The sequence below is a fragment of the Pithys albifrons genome, chromosome 10, assembly GCF_047495875.1.
Source record: "Pithys albifrons albifrons isolate INPA30051 chromosome 10, PitAlb_v1, whole genome shotgun sequence".
NCBI classification, from domain to species: domain Eukaryota; kingdom Metazoa; phylum Chordata; class Aves; order Passeriformes; family Thamnophilidae; genus Pithys; species Pithys albifrons.
The window spans coordinates 16,385,113-16,405,954 of NC_092467.1; the positions used below are offsets into that span (position 1 = coordinate 16,385,113).

At 39.6% G+C, this 20,842-nt stretch overlaps 1 protein-coding gene and 1 non-coding gene across 4 annotated transcripts in view; one reads left to right on the forward strand and one right to left on the reverse strand.

Annotated features, from left to right (window-relative positions):
* Nucleotides 1-816: 816 nt before the first annotated feature.
* On the reverse strand, nucleotides 817-902 carry TRNAR-UCU (transfer RNA arginine (anticodon UCU)). The gene is given in 2 exon segments: nucleotides 817-852; nucleotides 866-902. It is a non-coding gene; the product is annotated as a tRNA-Arg (tRNA).
* A 10,666-nt stretch (nucleotides 903-11,568) lies between these two features.
* The window catches only part of BCAR3 (BCAR3 adaptor protein, NSP family member), a 75,872-nt gene continuing 66,598 nt past the window's right edge, over nucleotides 11,569-20,842 (forward strand). The window contains exons 1-2 of one of the 3 annotated variants that reach the window (XM_071564879.1): nucleotides 11,605-11,653; nucleotides 16,576-16,665. The gene's annotated coding sequence lies outside the window, so the exon portion shown is untranslated. Of the gene's footprint in view, nucleotides 11,654-16,575; nucleotides 16,666-20,842 lie in introns of all 3 variants that reach the window. The other 2 variants (XM_071564878.1, XM_071564877.1) reach the window with 2 other exon arrangements.

The window sequence follows — 20,842 nt, forward strand, 5'->3', positions numbered from 1 at the left end:
TTGAAAGTAACCAGGAATTTACCATGGTGGCCGATTGTAACTGAGGTGCCTCCAGGAAAGACAGTCTTGGTTTTTCAAGTAAAACCCCTTTCCGAAGACTGTCCGGAGGCGCGGAGCGCCTGAGGGAGGGCGGGCGTGTCTGTCCCGGCGGGACCGAGGGGGGCAAGGCGCGTGTGTCCCGGCGGGACCGAGGGGGGCAAGGCGTGTGTGTCCCGGCGGGACCGAGGGGGGCAAGGCGTGTGTGTCCCGGCGGGACCGAGGGGGGCAAGGCGTGTGTGTCCCGGCGGGGCCGGGGGGGGAGCAAGGCGTGTGTGTCCCGGCGGGGCCGGGGAGGGGAGCAAGGCGTGTGTGTCCCGGCGGGGCCGGGGAGGGGAGCAAGGCGTGTGTGTCCCGGCGGGGCCGGGGAGGGGAGCAAGGCGTGTGTGTCCCGGCGGGGCCGGGGGGGAGCAAGGCGTGTGTGTCCCGGCGGGGCCGGGGGGGAGCAAGGCGTGTGTGTCCCGGCGGGGCCGGGGGGGAGCAAGGCGTGTGTGTCCCGGCGGGGGGCAGGCTCGGGGTCGCTCTCGCACTCCGCCCGCTCGGGGCACGCCCGCAGGTCCGTGTGGCGGCCCGCGCTGACACGGCAAGTTCGCTCCCTCGTCTCGGCTGTCTCCACCCACTGCCGGCCCGGCGGGGCCCAGCGGGCCCAGCTGCGGGAGCCGCGGCCCGGACAGGGCGGCGCTGAGGGAGGTGCCGGCAGAGCGGGGCGGGAGGATTTCCGCCGAAAGGTGAGGGGGCGGGGAGGGGAAATAAATAGTAAAAAAAAAAAAAGAGAAGACACGACTCCGCCGGGACTCGAACCCGGAACCTTTGAATCCCTTCAACCCTCTAGAAGTCCAATGCGCTATCCATTGCGCCACGGAGCCACCTGTTGGATTTTCTCCGCACCGCCCATAGAGCCTGCGCCCAGCGTCACGCGTTAGCAGCTAATTCTTTGGCTTTTTTCTTTTTTTTTTAATTTTATTTTTCCTTAAGCTGTACGAACTGGCTCAGTCTCACACGCTGCCGGACACAGGGGCCCCGCGGCCCCCCCACACGCCGCCCCAGCGCTGCCCACGGCCCATGGGCATGGCCTCATCTCCTGCAGGAGTGCAGCAGCGAGCAGTATAAAATACGTGCTGACATCCACTCGGGCATTTTCAGTATTAATCTCTGTGTTTGTGGGAATTGAATAACATTCGTCAATTGCCTTGTAGTTATGAACTCTTCCTCCAAACGGCCATGAGCTCAGAGTGACACCCGCCCGCCCCCCGGCCTTCCCCGTGGATTCCGTAAAACAAGATATTCACTTAAAAGCTGTAATTGTAGCCTGAAACAAGTCTATGATACTACTTTTTAAGATCATGAGTAGGCATATGAGAAAGCCCAGGAGATGAGTGTGAGGTTATTCTGCCTCTAACTCTCCCCGCGGTATATCCGAGCGGAGCGGTGGGTTCTGCCCCGGCGCGGCCCGGCCCGGCAGTGCCCGGTGGTGCCACGGCCCGGGGTATGCACCGAAACGGCTCTGTGAGAACCTCCTGTGGCACTTCTATCATCACTTAAAAGCACCAGTATTGGTAAGAGTGGAGAACGTGGAAATGGGCGCACCCAAAAACCCAAAAATCGAGTCAAATAACGTGACTGGGACACGTCTCCGCTTGCCATTGCACCCAGGGCAGAGGTGCCGAGGGTAATGGATAACCGGCGTGACTCAGGCACAGGCAGCGTGTCCCGTGATCCCAGAGCTAGCCGGGGCCAGCAGCGAGGCAGTCAGGAGCTGGCTGAGGACTAAACAGATCCTGCAGTGCTGACCAAAACCGGGGTTGCTGGAAGGGTTCAGTAGTTACAGCAAGTACCAGGTTGGAGAAGCACTCCCCAAACTAACAGACTGTAATTGTAGACACAGACCAAGAATCACTAAGTTGTACAAGATTCAGAACAGGTCTGGTTGAATTTATAAGCTCTGGCCCCATGTGGTCTTGCCACAACTGTTCTGCTACGGGCAGAACTCCTCAGAGGTGCTCCTGGTAAAGGAATGCAAAGTATGGAAAGTTTGAGTCCTCAAAGACTTGTACTGCATAAAAAATAGAAATCTTGTTTTTAAGAACTGAGTTGATCTTCAGAATAATAAGCTTGAAATAATGCTTGTGCAACTCAAACAAACCACTTGTAAGTAACTAAGAATGACCATAAACATCTTGTAGTTTGTGAATACTTGGGCACGTTTATTGTGGGTGGAAGGGAGTGTCAGGACCCCACCAGTGTGATCTGTAACAGGCCCCTTTGGACAGCAGATGGTGAAGAATCAGTTTGCTGTCAGAAGACTGGTTCTGAAGCTGTGAGAGTCAAGAATTGTGACACATATGTTTGTTATTTCCTCTCATGTTTTCGTTTTGGTTAGCTGATTTATAAAGGTAGGTAAAGGCTGTTGGTTCCATTCATGCAGAAGGACTAACTGTGGAGGCGTTTGGAAATTTTCCAGAAATATTTCAAATTATTCAAGTCAGTATGCTTTTTTATTCTGTGAATGTAGTCCCAAATGCAAAGTCCACCTTTGCATATGGGCAGCAGATGGAGCTGCTGCATGAGGAAACAGGACAGCTCTCAGGTCATGAACTTACAAAATGTGATGTGCTAGGCAAAAACGACAGACCTGATTAACCTTTGCTGGTGCCTGGACCTACATCCGTCCTTTGGACTTTACCATTTCTGGGAATGTCTGAAGTCCACTTCTATTGCAAGCTGGCTCTTTATGCTCTGTTTCAGGGAGCAGAAGTTTCTTGGAATACAGTTGTGCTGGTTTTAGTTAATGGCACTTAGAGAAATTTTGCTGACCTCAACTAGGTGCCATTTTGCTAATCTTAAATAGGAGGAGAAACTGAGGTAAGAATACCTTGACACAAGACAGCAAACGCATCAGTGCCAGGCCAGAAACAGAACTGTTATAAACCACTCTTCTATTGATTAAAAAAAATCTGGAAAGTATTGATGAAATTGAAGTGTTCTTTGAGAGACTTTTTACAATTTGGGTTTCAACATTAACTTCTATTAATATACTGTAGTGCTAAGTACTGTATATTCAATTACTTTTGGTAAGATTTGAGCTTAAAAATTTATTTAAAAGAATTTTCAAAGTTGCAGCAGTTCCAGAGATGTTTGTTGGAAGTAGCATCATCTTTCTCTAACAAGTGTAGTTAATACACTTGTTGAAAGAGGAGGTGAAAGAAGGCTACAGGCAAAGAGGCTGTTATGTGTAGATCACCTGAATGGGACCCTTACATAGCCTGTATATTTCAGGTTCTTTTCTTTCTCTCAGGGATTATTCCAACCCTACTGCCATAATGATTCACCTGTGCAGTGCAGCAAGAGAAAGCACTCTTCAAACTGGCAGAAAAAATGCTTGGGGGCACAAGGTCTGAGGGTACTGAAATAACTCCTTGAGGGATGTTTTCTTTTGGTAATTTACAGTTTGAATTTTTTAAAATTTTCTTAACATGAAAATAAATGCTTTATATTGTAGATGCTTCTGCATCTCTGCCTTTTCCTCAGTGGGGGCTGTAATTGCCATGTGACTATGAGGGGATGGGAGAATTACTCGTCCTTGTTTGCCAGGCTGCCAGCAGGCAGAGTGCTGTTATGAACCTCTTCCAATTTTCTTATTTATGGCCATTGTTGGACTAATGCATGTTCTGTCCTCTTGAGTGTATTTGGGTACAAAGGAGTAATTCCTGAGGGAAATGCCTTGCAGAGTTGGGGAAACACGAGCAATCGTGCCAAGCCACTTCTACAGGGGATTATAATGTTAATTCTGTGTAGCTCTATTAACAGATCAGCTGCTGCAAAGCCAACTGTGAGATGAATACAGTCTTTTGATGGAAAAGTAAAAATTTTTTTATTCGTGTTCCATAAGTCATTTTTTTCATAGTAATTTTGACATTCCTGTTGCACAGACCGTAGGTCTTAGTGATTGTTCTCTGTGATGAGGCAGTTGGTGAAGAGCCTAGGAACTGGTTAAATGGTATCACTGCAGTTCATTCATACTTGCTCCAATTCCTTCTAATATCTTCTTTTGGAATAAATGCAAAATTATATTTTCATTATTTACAGTTTAACTATGTTTATGTACCATGCACTTGTTATTAATTTTAGTAATTTGTCATTATTATTGTATTTCTATATTTACTGTTGCATTTTCTTCAGAAGGCAAAGTACAGAAAGCCAGGTATCTACACTGACTTTGGTTTTGTGAGGGTTTTTCTGCCCTGCTTTTCCTGCTTCTTGAATATCTATGTTTGAAGGCCATTCACTGCAATGGTATAGATAGATGGTCAAAGGAACATTTTGAATAAATGCAGGTTATTGCAGTCATGGTCAAGAGTATTTTCTCCATATTACACAAGAATGAAAGTCATGGCTCCAAGGTATCACATTGTTTCACATTTCTGAATGCCCATTTATGTCCTTTGTGATAATTGCAATTGACTGTTTTCACTGAAAATAGTTGGAGCATGAACATCGTGCAGGAAATCCTCAACACTTACAGAAATCAATTGCAGTAATCACACATACAGATTGGTTGGTTGGTTTGTTTGAAGTGGCAAATGCTTGACCAACATTGACTTCAGGAGTGCTCCCTAATCCTGCCAAACCTATGCAGCCGTATGGAATCTCTCAGAGCACTGCAACAGGACATTTGGAGAAGTCCTAGTGCCACCTGCCAGCAGTGGAGGACATCTGACTTCCAGAGATGGGAGTCTGTTTCAAGACAATTTCAATGCTTCCTTTTGCTAACTGGATCTGGTTTTTTTTTCATGAGAGAATGAATGTCATCTTTTTTTTTTTGTTCAGAAATGCATAAGATTTGCGCCAAACACCCTTCAAAAATATCCAAAGTGATGCCTTTAACTGTATTTTAAAATTCTATTCTTAAAAAGCCCCATTTTTTGTTTTTCTTAAAAATCACCTTTTATTAGAGTTTTCATAATTTCATGCTTGTTTACACTGGGAGTTTGCTTAACAGACTTTTTTGTTGCTTCCTTGGTGGACCTTTTCTGCTTCGAAATTTTCTGTTTATATTCTGCAGCTTAACACTGTGAGAATTAGCTATTAGCATCTTTTCAGTGGTGCAACACAGTTCTGCATTTCCCTTGTCTGGCATTGCACTGCATTTCAGCAGCATAACTTCCTGTGCATTTCTGCTGCCAAAGGAGAGCCTGTCCATGTTATATGTTTTCTGAAAAGATACACATAGTCTTTTTATTAACATTTCAGGTTTAGTAATAAGCTCAAGTTTCTAATTTCTTGGTTTCTCATGCAGCTCTTTTCAGTGTCCTTTTGTCTACTTTTCTCAAGTTATAATCTGTGCTAAGTACTCTGTGATGTATTTTGAATGAATTGTCTTAACTGCAACTACCCTTGATCTTTGGCCTCCCCCGTTAGGATTTCTTCCTGTGCTGCAGCTCTCCACTTCCTTTTGCTTAGTTCCATTCCTTTTTCCTTTTTTTTTTTTTTTTTATGAAATGCCAGACAAGTTTTCATTCCCCTTATATTTCTGTAAGCATTTGTATTTATTTATCTTAGAGTATTTGTAAAAAAAAATCTCTTTGGTATTATGAAATTTTATCTAGTCTCTTTTTAAGTTACTTCTAATTTTCAGAGCAAAGTGATAAGCAATACCTATTTTTGTGTCAAGTTAATCTTCAGATTTATAGGGAATACACCTCAGTTTCCCTCATTGCCAAAGCAGTATTGAAGGCTGCATCCTACACTTAATTATCGAAGATAAAGTTAACAGTGCCAAATTTTGTTCCTGTCTTACATTTTGAATGTAGGTGTAAGCTCTGGGCTTTTATTTCTTTAAATTAACACTAAGCTAATGAATATTTACAGCCAACTTGTTTCTTTAAAGCTTTTCAGGTGACACTGTAACTCTGCTCCTCCTATGCAGTTTAGAAGAAAAAGGTGTATCTGTGGAGTAGTGATTTAATCCTGAACTTCTGGATTCTAATTCCAGCTGTACAACGACCGTGCTGTGTGACTGCAGGCAGTCTGCTGCATTTTCCTCTCTGTGAAATACAGACAGCAAACACTTTCTTATTCCACGTTGTGTAAGTCAGTCATCTGCAAGGTAACTTTAAAAAAATTGGGATGCAACTTCCTCTGGAAATTCCTTATTATTGTGTACTTTATTTTTTTTGTCACTTCATACCTATCAAAACTGAGTGGCAAAAGGTATATAGTAGAATCTCCACAGATGGCTTAGCTACTTTTCAAAAAGTTTCCCTTCTCCTTTGAACAGGTTTACTAAATGCCATTGGGTGATGGAGTCCTCCATTTCCTGTTTATTTGGTTACTTCCTCAGTTCAGTTACTTGGTTCTTCATGTTGTAAGAATGAGGCACTCGTATTGTCCAAAGAAACTTGAGGCACTGACAAGCGGATGTTGCCTCTGCAGCACAGCATATTTTTTCATTAGAAACCCAACAACAAGTGTACACATTCGGTCTCAGGACTTCCAAAACAATGGAGAGGGGTAGGGACATGTTTCTCTAGCATATGCACTGAGGTACAGTACTTTGAGATGACCAATATATTCATTTTGCTCATTACCAAGTGTGCAGATTAAAAGCAAGAATTTGAATGTACAATTAAAAGATAATTAACCTGAAACAACTAAAAAAGTCTTACCTTCTGCTGCACTGTTTAAATGCAGTATTTGTTTTCTGTCCTCCTCCATGTACTCTGGGAACCATGTGTGGGGTTGAATCAGTGGTTCAGGGCACTCCTCTGGTTCAGTGCAGAGAACAGGAATGTTCTGGGTTAACTTCTGCTTTCATTTGAATCAGTCTGAATCTGAACTAACAAAACAAACAGTGGAGTTATTTCAAGGCTATATTAATGTTACTAAGAATGTAATTTGGCCTGAAGTGCTTTGCTTTTTGTAATGAACAGAGTCATCATGCTCAGGTTAACAGAAAAAAAAGCTATTAATCTTTATTGATTGAGATTTTTTTCTGATTAAGGCTAGAAAGAGAAATGGCTGCAGACTCTTGTCTCTTCGATGAGGGATACATTAGTATCATGGGTTTTATTTCTGGTTTTAAATCTCCCAGAGTGTGGCGTTAGTACTGTGTGGACTATTTTTCTTGACAGCCAAAAGTTATTGTGGGGTCACAGTGTCCTATCTACTGTTTGGATCATTGCTAGGTACAAGTTGTGCCCCAAGGGTGGATGTGTGTGGACACTGCCATTGCTGGAAAGAGCTTTGCAAGCATCCTCTAAAAGGATGACAAGCTTTTACTCTGGGTTAAATTTTGCTTTTCACTCAGTCATGAATATAAGTGACTAACTCAGGATACCATTTGAATACTGACTGATCTAATCACAGAAACAATGCTATTTGAACATCATGTTCTTTTGTCACACCTTTAATTACACATATTATACATGCTAAAAATCTAGCCCTGAATTATATGTACGCTTTTCTCCATCCCCCAGCAAAATTTTGTTAGATCTGTTTCAAATGTGTGTTGATTTTAGTGTACTGGGAATTTTCAGCAGAATTATCCCTCTTGGATTTTAGAACCAGTAAATGTGGATTTTATTTTAAAGGGTTTTTTTTTTGTAAATTTGCTTTACTTGAATATTCCCTTAATGAAACTGGATCAGAATTTATTAATTTGATTTTTGTAGCTGAGGTCATTGTGCAGTATGAGGTCATGGACTGGATGGCAGGAGTTCCCAAATTCTAACCCTATGTTTGTCCTGGCCTTGCAGCAGAGCTTGCCAAGCCATTCACATTTTCTTGTAGGTAAAGTGAGGGTGATAGCCAATGCGTGTTCTGCACAATTTTAGCTCTGTAATATTCCTGTGAAATTCACTAATGCTTCAGTCAGTATCCATAGCCTTTCTTAGACTTTCTTAGGTATTCCTAGCCTTTTAAAATTTGATAATATCAAAGGGTTCTATATCAAAGACATCTGCCAGTCCCTAGCAGAGCCAGGTCAGCTTTGGGTTACCTGTCTGGAGTTCTACTCCAATCTTCTTATTTTCCATCCATAAAATTGTATAAAGAATGTGGTTATGTAATGCAGTTAGACTAGTATTTGCAGAACTGTAGATTTTCTAAATGTGTTGCTACTGGCAACAGATTATGCTCATTTGACACAGATTTACCATCTTATACTGGCCAGCTTGAAATCTGGTTAATTTGTATCACAGTTGCAAGACTTAATTTACCATGTGTTGAAGATAATAGATGTATGTAATGAAAGTGAAAACAGCGAAGTTCATACACCAAGTAAATTAAACTTTGCTCTTGAGAATATTTATTTCATAAATGGGCAGCTGCATTGCATACTGGTATATTATAATGGAGAATATTATAGTTTGATCAGTGCTTCAAGACCAACAAATGAAAAATATTATTTTTATGTGTAAGTAATAATTATCATCTACTTTTATTTTTATTAAATTTGTTGTTGTTATTATCGTATCTGTAAGCAAATTTAAATGTTTTGGAAGTCATTTAGGTATTGTGTAAGTGAATGCCATGTTGCAATTTTGCACTTCGCTTGAAAGCAGAACACCAAACTCAGATCCTACACTTGTGGAATCTATCAGTACACTTTATTTCTCATCCCTAGTGGAAGAATGCTGAACTAGCAAGTGATTTTTATAGCTAATCCTTGCATAGTTGTTGCTCTATATTCTTCCTTCCAATTTTTGTCTCATAAAACCAGTCATTGAAGTTAATGCAACTTATCACCCAGCAGAAGTTACAGTATGAGGGAAAAAATGCACATTAAGGAGTCTTCTGTGCAGACAGAGCAGACACAAAGGTTTCTTTGTCATGAACGTGCAGAGTTAGCTCTGCCACTCTAAATCAGCAGTGAATTTTCTTCAATTCTAGCATTGAAGTAAAAGAATGTTCTTTGTTCTTGTAGTGGGTTTTACTTCTGTTTCAAATATGCTGGCAGGCAAAAAGCATTGATTTAACAACCTAAAAAATTAATTTCCTCTGTTTAGGATTGTGATAAACTTTTACAGAAGTTTATCTTGGTTTATTCAATTTAGTGACAGGTATCAGACATTTCTGCAGCAAAGTGAAACAAGCAGCTTCCAGAGTCAGTGATATCTGTAATTCATAGGAATCACTGATAACAAGAGCCCTAATTTTTTGCCACATCCACCATAGAAGTAATGTTCTTCTTATTATTGCAATATATGACTGTAGTTAATTTTGTAAATATCAGAGTTTTCATCCACTAGGGTGGGGTATTCAGAAAAATAATCTGAAAAAGACAAAAGAAATGCTATCACAGCTCCCATCCAAAATTACAGAAATTAAGGTAGACATTTACACCCAGATAAGAGAGTCAGGGAGATTTCAGTCTTGTTTTTATACAAGTTGCCTTTGTTCCACACCACACCATGCCATGCCATTCCATTCCATTCCTACAAAATTATGGCTTGCTTTTGTTAGTGTTGGGATGACAAGATATCCTCCTGTGTGTCTGAAAGTGGGAATATGGCTTCTTAATTTACCTTCAAGCTCTAATCCTATTCACAGCTAGTTTGGAAAGGGAAAAGGCACTTTTTGTATTTGGTATTAATTGCTATGTAGTCGGTCTTAATTACATAGAGGATTTGCTTTCTTGACTGATGGTTTTGAATCTTGTTTTCAGCAATGCAGTTACTGACTAGAGACAGTTGTGTGTTTTATGGTACCAATCAGAAAGAGAAAAAGCAAAACAACATTTGGTGATAGTGTGAGAAATGGTATCTCTGGACAATCTGGACAAGTAACATTCACACTGAGTTAAAATTCAGTAGTCAAATCTGGCAGAGGAGTTAGTTTGGAATCCTTGGAAGATCTGAGAGTACAGGTGAAAAAAAGAAGTAGCAAAGGAGAAACATAAAGACCTGGGCTATGGGGAATGAAAATAGTGTTTATTGTGCTAATAAAACTTCGGTAGAAAGTTGGCTTTGGTTTGAGATTGTTTTTTCAGGGTCTTCATTCTTGCAGTGTAGGATGGGTTTGGGGTGAGTGTGCAGCTAATCCATGGTAGAACATGATGAAAGGAGTGCCAAACAGCTTGTACTACTTTGCTTCTTGATAAAATCAGAAATTCAGGTTGTTTTTAGCCTCTGTGCTGGCAGAGCTTGCGTGACATATATCCAGCATGGGAATTTACACCTGCAAGCCATGTATAGCTTAGCTTAAATATAATTAAGTGATAAAATCACTAGTTTTCACCTTATGAGTTTTAATATTCCTGATGTAGTACCTCACTTTCTTTGGATCATACCTAAAAGCAATTTAGTGACCTGTTGATTTGTACCAGGAGATAGTGGTTTGGTTTTGTCCCAGTAAGGAAGACACTCAGACTATGAGGTATTGCTTTAAATACCATTTATTGTGGCTAACTCTGTAAAGAAAAAGGACAACATGTAGTTTTATGTCCTTGCAGATGCTGAGTTGTGTGGTATTGAACAGGTCTTACATCAGAGCCCACCATGCTGGGGAGATCCTGTCAGGAAAAGGTCATCTGACACTTTGGTCTTTTGAGTGTGTGCAGGATGTTCTTGGAACAGCTCTAGTTCTCACTTCTCCTGTCAAACAGAAAGCCAGTTCACTTAAGAACCGTTTGCTCCCTTTTTATGTTAAGACAAGGGCAGGCAGGCATGTAATCCCCAGCACTGAGCGGGCGCTGCCCGCGGGCTCCGCGGTCCGGCTGCCCGTGTGTCCGGCGGCCCCGGGACGGGACACGCGCGGCTCAGCGCGAGCCGGCAGCGCAGCATCCGTGTGTGCCTCGGATGGGCAGCACCAACCCCGCAATAAAATGATCCTCTGGTCACCATCAATACACCTGGCATGGAGGAAAAGATTCCTTGGATGAAGAATTAAAAAGTGATGCAGTTACACATGTAGGTTTGGGGAGCATCTGTGTGTTCAGGGCAGATACACAGCCTAGGCAAGGGGGGAGTGATCCCAACTGAAACTTCTAAGTGGTTTCCATAATCTAATAATCGTAAAAATGATAGTGATAATAGTACTAATGCATGATAATAATACATGATAAAATATAATGTGATGCCTGGAGTAAAGTTTGCCTCTCCCTATTAGTCTGTTGAGCTCTGGACTGATGGAGGGTGTTTTGAGCTTGTGCATAGTTTTACATTGATGTAAATGAGTTAATTTTGGTTTTGTTGTTTGAGGGGGGTTTTGTTTGGATTTTTAATTTCTTCCAGTTTATAAGTAAACTTTTTAAAAATAAATTTTTAATAGGAAATATTTTTTTAAAGTTGCCTGCAAAACTCTTCAGCTGAAAGTAGGAGCTTCTTTTATAATGGCTCATTAGCAAATAGGTAGCACATTTTTCACTTAGTAGAAAAGTAATAATAAAAGTTAAAAATGAGTTGTGAAACAATTTACTCAACACAATATACAGCTTCTCCTTGATTTAGTGGGGAAAAACCCAACCTCAGTGCTCAGCTATCGTCACTGTGATTCATCAGCTGCTGCCTTGGGCAGGTCTGAGTGCTGATTGGGCACAGCACTTCTCAAGGTGTGTCTTTCGCCAAGAAGCTTTTGCATTCTAAGAGCACGCAGTAGACCATGACAGCCTCCTTCTGTGGTAAGAACTTTGTATGTCGATTTATTCTTATGTTGTATATCTGTTCTTATTGTTATGAACAGTGCTCGGTGGTTAGTTACAAATAATTAGGTGTGCTAGCAGATGTTTGCAAACCAACTTTTTGTGGGTTTAAAATCCGAAAAGATCTTAATCTTGGATCTTAATTATGGCAGCTGTTGCTCAATATAATAGTAATGTTTTTTAAAGTTCTGAATTAAAATAAATGTGATTATATAATAGTGAGGGTACTCTCAAATCCGCAGACAATTAAATTTAAGTATTTTTGTAATATTGTAATATTTTGAGAGAGAAATGTTTATAAGATTTTATGTGGTCTTTATTTTTCCTAAAAATTGTATGTATTAACTATTTGCATTTTAAGTAACATAAGGAAACTTTCTTCTCGTGTTGTACCATGTTCAGGGGAATTTTATTTTTTCACAGATATAAACTAGCTTTATATATATTTTTGTTGATTTATCAGTCTAAATTATTTGGAAGATAAAATTAATCTTATTTTAACATATATTTTCAGTTGCCTTTGAAAAAATAAGGGAGAATCTTGAAGAAAAATACAGGAATATATTGGATAAATTTTTGGGTTGTAATTGCTAGTTTTATGTCAGCTTTGCAATCGAATGAAAAGATGCAATCATGGCTTTGAGAGAGACACACAGGGACTGAAAAGATTTAAACTACATACACAAGTTTGCATATAAATGTCTGTTGGACTATGGTAGAAAAGGCTTAGGAAAACAGCAACTGTAAATACCCAGCCAGTGTAATGTCTGCTCTCCTGCTTTTACAGCAGCTGGGAGCTCAGAGCTCATTTCACATGACCGTACTTGTTTCTGCTCTTGGAAAAATGTTGCAGTCATGGCACAACCACCAACTTCTTTGTGAGGGATGATACAGTGAGCCATACTAAAAGAGGGGTTTGGTTTAATATTGCAGTAGTAAAGAAGTTAATTTTAGCAGAATATATTACTGAAAACAAAAAACCTTTTAATTATAAAGAACTGATTTTTAAGAGATATTTAAGAAGTTACCAAATGATATCAGAAGTACAATGATTTGCTTAGATAGTCAGAGAAAGGTTTCTTGCTATTGAATTACATAGACTGGGTTCTAGTGCTTCTGTATATTTCTTGGGTTTAAAGCACGAATTTTGTGCTTTAGAATAATGGGATCCTGGTTTTATGGACATCAGGGGTGTCTTCACAGTTAGTAATGTTAGAGTGGATTTTTGCTCAGAATTTTAACTCTCAGGACCAGTCAACACCAGAGGGTGCCAAAATGCAATGCAATATTCTCAATTTCCTACTAAAATAGCGATATATCCATATATACTTTTTCCAAATATAGTTGTTTTTGTATCTCCCAGCCTTTGCTTGTTTGCATATCCACCACTCTGATACTGTAAAACCAGCACACTCCTGGTTCTAGGTTTCCTTATAATGGCAGCAGCACATTCCTCTCACCAGCAGCTAGCACTGTCAAAGAAAGATTTTTAAGTATGCAGATAAACTTTGCTTAGGTACAACAGCAATTTGTGTAACTTGTGTCATGTTCTTGTCTTGCTTGTCCTGGCCTTAGTTGTACGTGCAGGGGTCAGAGATTGCTGACAGCATGGCATATATAAATAGAAACAAAGGAAGAAGTTAGTAAGAACTTTGAAATGCATTAATCATTCTTGGTCAAGACCTCATGGTGCAATTAATTTTACCATTCCCTTATTTATGTGTGTGATGTTTTTGTCTGGGCTGAAGCTTTTAGCAGACATGTGTGTTCCTCTCTTCAAGCTCATTTCTTTATGCTGTGACACAAGAGGGACCTAAGTGCAAATACTATTGAAAGAGGCAGTTGCATTTTATGAGCTTAGAAATTTGACTTCAAGAAATCAGGTGTTGTGCCTTTGTTGCTTGGATGGCAAAATTATAAGATACTCTGACTGAATTCCATATATTTTGGTGAGTTTTGCTTTCAAAAGAGAAAGCATATCATACCTTGTAGTCCCACTGCTGACCAACCACAGGGTGTTCCTGAAGTTGGTTATGTATCTGGCTGAAGAATTCTCTCAGACAGTGTTTGTCAGAACTGAGTCAGGCAAATCATTCAGCAGTTTACAGTCATTACAATGGTGGACCAGGGATGTCTGCTGTGTACATGTGCATTCAGACAAGTGCTTGTAAAAGAGCAAATGCTTCCTTCTTTGTGTCTTCCTCTCTGGTCACACTCAGTAATAAACTGTGTTCAAAGAATAAACTGCTAGGTCTAAAATTCTTGAAAGGAACCATTAATTTCATGCCCATAACTTTCTCTTTTTGTCCCAGCAGCTGATGGCAGTCACCAGTGCCAGTGCTGGGACACTTACATATCTCATTTGTTGCACTGAAGTCACATATCTAGGTGCTTTATTGGTTCCTGCAGTAAAGTAGACTTTCAAATTGTGCAAAGATTGCAGAATCCTTTGCAGTGGATTATATGATTTGAATTAAAGTAGATGCCAGGCTAAGAATGCTTTTTGTCATATAAAAGGCTTTCTGAAAAAAAAAAAAAAAAGGGAAAATAATCTATTCACTGTTGTAGTCTTTTCTGTATATCCTTAATGAAAGACCTGCCACTTTATTTGATCGAGTAGAGTCTTCAGATTAGTGCTGCTTTCTTAACTGTGTCTAATCTCATTTGATTCAAGCATGATGGAATAAGAAAAAATCAGTGTAGCATAGGTTTGTTTTGAAGTCAAGGAGGGGGTGAGAAAAACAGTAAACATCAGTGCATCCTGTTTAATTAGCTAACAGGAATTTTCTGAAGCTGTTAACCAGAATTTTAACAAGCAAATTGGATGTAGGCTTATTAATTTATAGGGAAGTTCTGGTGTGGAAAGTGAAAACTTTAAATCTGATTTCCTTTATACGGAAATTAAAAAATAGTTTGTCTATATAGTTTCAGTAGCTCCTTCAATGTTTCTTTTAGTGACCTTCCACTAAGCTATGAAATTGAGAAGATTAGTATTTGTCTCCATCTTTGGATCCTTTGCAGGAACTAAAAGATCATAAACTCAGAAATTCCTTTACATAACAATATATCAAATGCAAATTAAGTGAAATGTGCAGTGTTAGAGCACTGACCTTCAACCAGACTCCGAGTTAAGAATTTCTGTTTCCAAGGCTTCTCATTCTTGCTGAGTATTTTGCTGGCATAATGTATGGATCTTTTGTGTTGTGTTGTTCACTGGAGAATAATGAAGGCCCTCCGGCTCATTTATCCCACTGTCTCACTTGGGACTTGAACTGTGTTGCTAGAAAAGAACGTCTAGTGCTCTCACTTGCAATTCTAATCCCCCCATCATTAAGCTATAGCAGTTCCCTGTTGCATGACTTTTTTTTCAGCTATAAAGACCAGTGGTAGCTTTGGGGAGTTCACAGAGGCTGAGGGGTTTGAACAGTAGCTAATATTTACTGGATATTGTATGGTTGTGCTTTCAGAGCAATCCATCATAAACATTTTGTATCTTAAAAAGAGAAAAAATACCTCTATTTTAATATCTTTATTTCACTTCCTCCATTCACTTTCTTTTTTCAGTTTAGCTGGTCTCTTTTTGTATTGTCCTTGTCTCACACAGTTGAAATGATGGTTAGCTGATATGTTGTTATAACACTGACATAAAAGCTGTAGTAGACTAAAAAACAGTGAATTGTTTTGGTTGGTTTTTTAGGAGGGTGGAGTGTTTGTTGGTTTTGTTTGTTTTTACAAAAAATAATTTTAAAAAAGATTCATTTTGTATGCAGGCAGATGCCATTTAAGAAGAAAAATGTTATTAAATATAATTGTTTTGATTTCCAAGTCAAGGAAAAACAAATTTTCTTGGAATAGATCATGGCTTTTTTGTTCACTACATGTAAGACACAAGAGTTCATATATATAATTAAAGGTTTCTCTTGAAAAAATATTAATTAGACCCAAGGGGGGAAAATTTCAGTGTAACCATTGAAATTGCACATAGGTTCTGTTTTAAATTGTGTGTTTACAGCGTAAGGACATTGATTTTTATGTGAAGCTCATTTAGCAGGTTCAGAAATACATATAAACATTTAATTTGGTGCACATTTTCTTAATGAAGCAAGGAACAAACTCCATTTCAAGCATTCTTTAGTGGGCATATATGATTCATTTTGTAGTAAAGAACTGGATTATGTAACAGTATTTGCATTTATTAACCTCCCGTTAAATTTAAAAACTGGAAACCTCTTATCTAGGCAAGTGCTGATTTGCTTCTACAGTTATTAGCATGTTTACAGTCTCTTCCCCTGGTGAAAATGCACTGTTGCTCAGGTAAGGGTGGGAAAAAATTAACAAGGAAAAATCTAGTCATTCTTGCGTGTCACTTTTTTCTCTAATCATGGTTTACTGCAGGTTTTCAGCTTTGGCCTGTGCTAGATTCATTTTCTCTTTACTCTTCTTACTAACTTCAGCTTAAAATTTTCTTGTTGTCTTTTCTTCTGGCTGGTTTTAGCTACTGCTTTTCTTCTTCTACTGCATCTCAATTCTATCTGTCTGTGCCTTTGTTATTAATATGGAGTTTATTTCCTGCATTTTGAAACTACTCTTAGAATAACTTCTCTGAAGTACAGTCTATGTAGGAGGGAAAGTGAGAAGTTAAAAGGACAGGATGGCATGAGAAGGAGGATAAAATTTGTTGTTTAGCTTTACCAAGAGAGAGAATGACTTAAGAAAAAAACTGCAGTAAAATTTAAAAATGTCAGAATTAGCAAAAACTAATTAGGAAACTAATTTCTGGATTTATCAGTTAATGTTAGTGTGACTTTTAAAATGAACACAGATACTTGTGCTAATAAACTTCAGGCTTTACAATGCAATGCTGTCAGTCTTCACACTTGCCTGCCCTCTTGTCCTGACAGAGACAGACCCTCCTCCCAGCAAGACTCATGTAGGCTCACTTTGGAAGCCTGTCTGTTGAACGAGCCCTCCAGGAGGTGAGCTGGTTCTGGGTTAGTTTCATTTTGTGGAATATTGCTGCTGATGTGCAAGTCTGTGTTGCTTTTGTATGCAGATGGAGTTTTGTATTGTAAACACTTGGAATGTCTTTGAAATAGGTGGAGTATTAAATGCAGGGAAATATATCAAAGCAGAGCTGCTGTTAGTACTGCAGAGGGTTGTAAATGAGCTGTTTCTGTCCTCTTTTGCTCTTCTAATGAGAATACATAAAGTTTCAGACAGATGTCAGGGAAATGTTTAGGTTGTTAAACTTCAGTTCTTGAAAGCACTGAAGGTCTCCTTTCAGGTTGTACTTGATACAGCATAAGATTTGAGAGGATCTGGTAATTGCAAGATTACAGACAGCACAATCAAAGGCAAAATAATTCAGAAGCCCAGAGCTTCAGCTGCAGTGTTGGGATTAACCCAATCTAAGACACACCTGTGTCACTGGACAGGTGTTCAGATATTGCTGCAAATTAAGGGTGTGGCTAAAGCAATCAGTTTGGCTCTGAGTCTCAGCTGAGCTTCATTAAGTTCCACTTGAGAACCGAAGTTCTGCTTGAAGGTCTCCTGTACTGCAGCCTTGTGGATCATCCTGTCTCCATTTTCGTGCTGTTAGTGGAGCAGTTTGGTACAGAATATGGGGAGGCAGGGCTGGAGAGCCTCCTGCTGTAGGGTGCACAGCGTGGATGGAAGCTTGTTATGAGGAATGCTGTGGTACAGAAGTCAGCAGGTAAGAAAAGCTCAGTGGTGATGACAGAAATGAATAGAATCCAGCCTTCACTTAGAAGTGGTTCATGGCTGGAATGCAGTAACACTGCATCACAGAGTAGGAGGGAAACAGGAAAGGACTGGAAAGAAATCCTTTGGGCTATCTGCAGAAATAGCAATAAAACTGCTGTGTAGAAAGACTTGGTAAAGAATTGAGTTTGCTACCACAAAATTAATCAAAAATACTCTGAACAAATTTGAATTGGCATTGCAAGTTTAGACTGGCTCAGCATTTTGTGTTATCTACCTGTGGTGTTTTTTATCTGGCTCTAAGACTTCTGGCACTGCCTGTACTGTATCTTCAAAGGGAAAGGAAACAGTCTCTTTTTATGAGACTTGCCCTGCATTCACAGAAGTATGACTGGTAGCTTTTTTGCCTGTAAGCTCAGTTGATTCAAAAGAATTCCAGACTTGATACTAGTATTTTCTCCAGGCATTTTAATGTTTCAGCTCACTGGCAGTTTGGGTCCAAAGGGGCAGGACAGAAACAAGCTATTGCTTTTTGCACATCTGATCAGATGTAAGTGAAGGATCTGTCTGACTCCTATGGGCAGATTGATTTACAAAGAAAGTTGACGAGATTATGACTCATCTGGCCCTTTATGGCTGAGCCACCATAAAGCAGTTTCTTCAGGGTTGCAATTTCTAGCCCAAGTTGTAATGATACTTGGACTTTTTTATTGCTGGTTGTCTCAGTGTAAGTTCTGTAGCATTGTGAGTTCTGGCCCTAACTCTCATGTATGCCAGGAACATTCAGTTAAGAAAACAGAACATCAATCTAAAATTAAAACACAATTTATATTACAATTTCATTTCTTCTGGCTTTGTGCCCAGTGGCCTACAGAATTATTCTCACTGAACACAGTAGTTTATTTTAGTAAACCCACTTATTTGATCTTGACCATAGTTTCCAACCAAATGATTCTATGATTAGTGATCATCTTCAGGAAAAGCACTATTTTTCTTTTCCTTTGTAATTATCAGTTGGTTAAAAAGAAACAAATCAGTGAGTGATTTTTTTTTTTCTGATGGTGTTGAATTTACAACTACATTATTTTTAATTGCAAAGTTAATTTATTCTTATTATGCAGCTTTTTGAAGTATATCTGGGGGTAGCAACTAACATGCTCTGTTCTGCTCTAAACCCCTAGACAGTTCTTATCACCTCTTTGTAAAATAAAAGTCAAGGAAAATAGATAGGAAAATGCACCAGGCATGACTGTGGCTTGGAGTACCAGCCTAATGGGGAGGAGTGAGAGGCAAAGAGTAGGAAGGAGGAGACACATCCTGTTGTTAGACACAATTCAGAAGCTCAGAACAGCCAAGAATATATAGATAGATAGATAGATAGATAGATAGATAGATAGATAGATAGATAGATAGATAGATAGATATATAAGGAAATATATAGATATATAAGAAAAAATATATATAATGCATACATGAGAGCAAAGGCAGATTGCAGAGTGAAAACTCAGGACTACTAAACTCTTGCAGAAAAGGAGAAACTAAGTTCAGATAAACTGAAACTTTTGTTCTAATCCATTTCAATGCAAAATCAGCTGGATTTGCTGGAACCACATTTATCAGTCTTAGGCTAAGAAAATTGATGTAGCACTGGCATATGTGAGAAGTGCCACCACAGTAATTTTTGTTACACTGCAAAAAACTGCAGTGTAGGTGCGTAATGAAGCACAGCTTGAGAGCTCCTTTGTCCCTTGGTCATAATTTAGTAAATGCACCTGGGATCTATTTTGTTGTTATTTCTGCTGCCAGTTTGCCATAAATCTATTTTGGTAGGTTAGGTAGCACTCATGTCTTTGAATTAATTAGTCATGTGACTATCTTAGCTTTTTTAAAAAAAAAGTTATATTGTTTTTAGAACACTTTGAAAGAAAGACCTAAATTAACCATAAAAGTTCAAGAACCAGAAGGCAAATATAAAGCATATTGTTTAAAACAATGTAATTGTGGAGTTTGATTCAGCAGTTCTGTGTCTATGAGCAGCCTTATTTAAAAAAATGGGGCAGTCCTACCATTTCCTTCCCGTTCTGAAGGACAGAAGAGACGAAGAACATAGTAAATAATAAAACATTTCAGAAACCTATTGCAGTAGAACTAGTAGTTAAAGAAGTTGAGACAGGCTCTTTTAGTGGTCCTTGATGTGCACATTTTTGAAAAATGCACACTCTGCGGGGGCATGGTTTGGTTTTGTTTGTTGAGTAAAATTAGGAGCATTTCATATGTCCAGTTTAGCATTTTACCACACAAACGGTAGACTTGTTGCAAGAGAGGTGATGTTGCTGTGGCTGAGGAACTGAAAGGAGCAGGACTAGTGTGTTGTAAATTGGATCAGTCCACAGTAAAACTTTAGCGTGGAATCACAGCTGTAACTTCATTTTCTCTGGGTCTCCTCTCTCTCCAGAGAGTGTAGTGTGCTGGCTTTAACCAGATTTCTGATGGTGTGGCATGTGCACTTCCAGTCTGTGACTGGTGGGTGCCCTACAGGCTCTGGCTGCTCAAGCTGAGCGGCAGCTGTGGAGTCTTTTCAGCGGTGTCCTCTGGCTCTGGTCCAGCACTGAACTAACAGACTGCTTGTGACTGGCTTCATGTGCAGGTAGGATGGACTCCCACCCAGCTACAAAAGACCACACAGAGGGAAAGAGTAAAGTCTTACTAGGCTGCAGTGATCACCACTTTCTGTTGAAGTGTTTTATTATCTTAGTTCTCTTTATTTATTTATCTTAGTTCTCTTTATTTATTTGAGTCTGATCAGATAAATACTGTTACAATTAGCCCCACCCTTCAAAATACCTAAGTTGCATGTACTGAATGTATTTGGAGATTTTTATTAGTCTTTTCTGGTGACATGCTAGGTTCATTAATATTTGATCCCCTGATTGCTGTCATATCACCTGCATTAAGCACAAATACTTACCATTTCTGTGAATCAAAAAAACATACACAGTACACTATTCATTTTAATTTGGCCAGTTGTGGAATGATGTACAATAACTAGTCTGGGCACAGAGACAGAGTTATAGAATTGCCCATGTTCTGGGTCAAGTATTGTTGAAGTCTGCAAAAGCAAAGTGACACTTTCAAAACTTTGAACTAATTTGTACTAGTGGGCAGCTTTGTGCCACATCCACACTCTGAGTCAAATGCAAGAATATTTGCATGAATTGGACCGACTATCAGTCTCTTCCTACAATAAGCTTATGCTTATAGAAATGTTGTAAGAAGATAAACTTATAGGGATATTTATTGCCCCAGCATCTCATCACAGCTGCTGGTAGTTCATCCTGTTTCAGAGCTTTGGCTTAATAATTAAAAATATGTTGATGATATGAAATGGAAAAGGTTGCACTCCTCTACATAAGGAAAGTAAGTGAAGAGTGGTTGGTCTATGCCTTC